A 4,704-nucleotide genomic window follows, 5' to 3' on the forward strand; every position below is an offset into this window, starting at 1 on the left:
CATCTACATGAAACCTGACAAACATATGTACTTTTAACCCTGACTTTTCTGCACACATTACGACTTCATTAAGAGCAGAAAGCAATACACAAACGGGGGTTGGGAGAGGAGGAGTGACAAGATGCAGCTACACATCCAGTCAGAGGAGACGCTGAGTCAGTAATACCGTTCTCCTCCTCACTGAGGAATAATGAGCAGAATATACACTTTTCTACTTTTATATTACACACTTACACGTCAATCTATTTCTGTGTTTCGTAATGTGTCTTCAGAGAGAACATTGAACTTCAGAGAGTGCTGAACCGATTGCTGAACCGATTGCTGAACTGAGTGCTGCACTGAATGCTGAACTGAATGCTGAACCGAATGCTGAACCGAATGCTAAACTGAGTGCTGAACCGAGTGCTGAACTGAGTGCTGAACTGAGTGCTGAACTGAGTGCTGAACCGAGTGCTGAACCGAGTGCTGAACCGAGTGCTGAACCGAGTGCTGAACTGAGTGCTGAACTGAGTGCTGAACTGAATGCTGAACTGAGTGCTGAACTGAATGCTGAACTGAGTGCTAAACATAAGTGCTGAACTGATTGCTGAACTGAGTGCTGAACATAAGTGCTGAACGGAGTGCTGACCTGAGTGCTGATCTGAGATTCTGCATGTGTGGGAGAGTATGTCTCCTTGGTCACTGGGAGTGTGCTGAACATTGTGGAACACACATTCCAAGATCCATGAAGCAGCCAGTGATAGTTCCTAATAGGTCCACCTCATATCAAACTCCCCACACATGTCTAGGAGCAGTAGAGTCAGTACAGATACAGGAGGATAGAGTGGACATCACGGAGGGCAGTCTGACCTGATACACCTGTCAGTCTCCTGTCAATCTCCCCATCAGTATATCCTGTCAGTCTCTCCTGTCCGTCTCTCCACTCAGTCTCTCCTGTCCGTCTCTCCACTCAGTCTCTCCTGTCCGTCTCTCCACTCAGTCTCTCCTGTCAGTTTCTCCTGTCAGTCTCCCCATCAGTCTTTCCTGTCATTCTCTTGTCAGTCTCTCTATGACATCTCCCTGGCATCTCTATCTTCTCTCTCTGTCCATCTCTCCCTCTCTCCTTCCACTATCTCCTTTCTCCCTCTCTATCTTTCTCCCTCTCTCATTCTCTCTCTTGTTCTTTCACTCTGTCTCTAACCCACTAGCCCAAACGCATTTCTCCTCCTCCCGTGCGAGACTCTGTAGATAGAGCTGCAGTAGCAGAAATGATTGTAATTACTCTTTCGTTTATTGACTAATGGCCGCAGCCTCTCACGACAGCTGCGATTGTTCTAATGTCCCTACCTCCTAGATGCAGCTCAAGTCCTCTTTGGGTGCCAAACGAAAATAATTCATCATTACAAGCACATTAAATTGAAGCATATAGACCATAACTGCTGTAATTTCTACCATTTTGAGGCAGCGTCTTGAAGAAGCTGCCCGATTTCAGCTTGTGCAGTTCCGTCCTCACTACACACAACACATTTGTTGTTCAGGTAGCAACAGTAACACCAGCTGCAGGATGTGATCGGCGTCGGCCACAGATTAAGGATGTGGTTGGCGTTGGTCATAGATAAATTATGGACTGAGATGATCAGAATCAGACAGACTGCTCTGTGTGATGCAGATGGCATTGTCATGTGGAAGATCAGAGACGGGTAAGCAAAAGAGTTTGTCACGCAGAGCCACTACACCTCCCAGATCCCCTACGCCTCACGTACAAGTTACACGTGCAGGTCTCACGTCACTGATGGAGTATGGCGTTTTGCTGGTATAAAGAAGCTCAGGTGAAAGGAGGAATCTCACAAACAACAGGAACACGACGTGAAAAGGCAAAACCTTCTTAACACTGTGTGCATGACAAATAATGTGTTGGGTTTGAGTTTTAGTGGGTTATGCTGAATGCTAGGCCACCCAATAAAGAATACTACACTGGTGATGGTGCCATAAAACCACATGAAAATCTCAGTCTTGGATGCGCTCTGAAAGGCATTTTCAAGCCACATAAAGTTTAACATGAGGTCTGCATCAGCCAAACCTCATGGTTCCACAACACAACAGTGTTAGAAAAAGGCCTGTTAGAAAGAGAGAAAGAGAGAGAGAGAGAGAGAGAGAGGGAGAGAGAGAAGAGAGAGAGAGAGAGAGAGAGAGAGAGAGAGAAAGAGAGAGAGAGAGAGCGAGAGAGAGAGAGAGAGAAATCGAGGAACAGAGATGGACACAGGCAGGTTTGTGAGTTGGTACAAGCCACCCCCCCCCCCCCCCCCCCCCAGGTGGTACAGTCCCCTTCCCCACCCACCCGTCCCTTTTTTATGTCCTGAAATGCATGATCCTGACACTGCTGCTGGACCTGATGAAGTGTGTTAGGTGAGATTTAGCGCAGGGAGAAAACAAACTCAAATAGGCATAAGAACATTTGGCTGGATTTTTTAAAACCTCTGTCTACTATACATGGAGAAATTAGAATACAATTTAGAGTTCATGTCATATGTATAATGCAATATCTTATATTGACTGCAGGGGGCACCCTGACTCTCCAACTTCACAAATATTTTAACTTTGTTAATTTCCGTCCTAAACTAAACTAAACTAAACTAAACTAAAACTCTAGGTACAGTGTATGCTGCATTTAATATTCAAAAGCACCTTAAAAAATATTTTTAAAAATAATCATTCCAAATACTTAGTCCACACTAGAAATCTCCAACTCATGCTAACATTCCAGGCTCTGTGATTTTGTTTATTCGTTTATTTCTAAAAATGCAAATTGTGAGAGTCAGGAGGAGTGTGTGTACCTGTGAGGTCTATGTGTGTACAAAGGGGAGTGTGTGTGCCTGTGAGGTCTATGTGTGTACAAAGGGGAGTGTGTGTGCCTGTGAGGTCTATGTGTGTACATAGAGGAGTGTGTGTACCTGTGAGGTCTGTGTGTGTCCAAAGGGGAGTGTGTGTACCTGTGAGGTCTATATGTGTAAAAAGTGGAGTGTGTGTACCTGTGAGGTCTATGTGTGTCCATAGAGGAGTGTGTGTACCTGTGAGGTCTATATGTGTACATAGAGGAGTGTGTGTGCCTGTGAGGTCTATGTGTGTACATAGAGGAGTGTGTGTGCCTGTGAGGTCTATGTGTGTCCATAGAGGAGTGTGTGTGCCTGTGAGGTCTATGTGTGTACATAGAGGAGTGTGTGTACCTGTGAGGTCTATGTGTGTACATAGAGGAGTGTGTGTGCCTGTGATGTCTATGTGTGTACATAGAAGAGTGTGTGTGCCTGTGAGGTCTATGTGTGTACATAGAGGAGTGTGTGTACCTGTGAGGTCTATGTGTGTACATAGAGGAGTGTGTGTGCCTGTGAGGTCTATGTGTGTACATAGAAGTGTGTGTGTGCCTGTGAGGTCTATGTGTGTACATAGAGGAGTGTGTGTACCTGTGAGGTCTATGTGTGTACATAGAGGAGTGTGTGTGCCTGTGAGGTCTATGTGTGTACATAGAGGAGTGTGTGTGCCTGTGAGGTCTATGTGTGTACATAGAGGAGTGTGTGTGCCTGTGAGGTCTATGTGTGTACATAGAGGAGTGTGTGTGCCTGTGAGGTCTATGTGTGTACATAGAAGAGTGTGTGTGCCTGTGAGGTCTATGTGTGTACATAGAGGAGTGTGAGTGCCTGTGAGGTCTATGTGTGTACATAGAGGAGTGTGTGTGCCTGTGATGTCTATGTGTGTACATAGAAGAGTGTGTGTGCCTGTGAGGTCTATGTGTGTACATAGAGGAGTGTGTGTGCCTGTGAGGTCTATGTGTGTACATAGAGGAGTGTGTGTGCCTGTGAGGTCTATGTGTGTACATAGAGGAGTGTGTGTGCCTGTGATGTCTATGTGTGTACATAGAAGAGTGTGTGTACCTGTGAGGTCTATGTGTGTACATAGAGGAGTGTGTGTGCCTGTGAGGTCTATGTGTGTACATAGAGGAGTGTGTGTGCCTGTGAGGTCTATGTGTGTACATAGAGGAGTGTGTGTGCCTGTGAGGTCTATGTGTGTACATAGAGGAGTGTGTGTACCTGTGAGGTCTATGTGTGTACATAGAGGAGTGTGTGTGCCTGTGAGGTCTATGTGTGTACATAGAGGAGTGTGTGTGCCTGTGAGGTCTATGTGTGTACATAGAGGAGTGTGTGTACCTGTGAGGTCTATGTGTGTCCATAGAGGAGTGTGTGTACCTGTGAGGTCTATGTGTGTACATAGAGGAGTGTGTGTGCCTGTGAGGTCTATGTGTGTACATAGAGGAGTGTGTGTGCCTGTGATGTCTATGTGTGTACATAGAAGAGTGTGTGTGCCTGTGAGGTCTATGTGTGTACATAGAGGAGTGTGTGTACCTGTGAGGTCTATGTGTGTACATAGAGGAGTGTGTGTGCCTGTGAGGTCTATGTGTGTACATAGAGGAGTGTGTGTGCCTGTGAGGTCTATGTGTGTACATAGAGGAGTGTGTGTGCCTGTGAGGTCTATGTGTGTACATAGAGGAGTGTGTGTGCCTGTGAGGTCTATGTGTGTACATAGAAGAGTGTGTGTGCCTGTGAGGTCTATGTGTGTACATAGAGGAGTGTGTGTGCCTGTGAGGTCTATGTGTGTACATAGAGGAGTGTGTGTACCTGTGAGGTCTATGTGTGTACAAAGGGGAGTGTGTGTGCCTGTGAGGTCTATGTGTGT

This window comes from Brachyhypopomus gauderio, chromosome 1 (assembly GCF_052324685.1).
Source record: "Brachyhypopomus gauderio isolate BG-103 chromosome 1, BGAUD_0.2, whole genome shotgun sequence".
Lineage (NCBI taxonomy): Eukaryota > Metazoa > Chordata > Actinopteri > Gymnotiformes > Hypopomidae > Brachyhypopomus > Brachyhypopomus gauderio.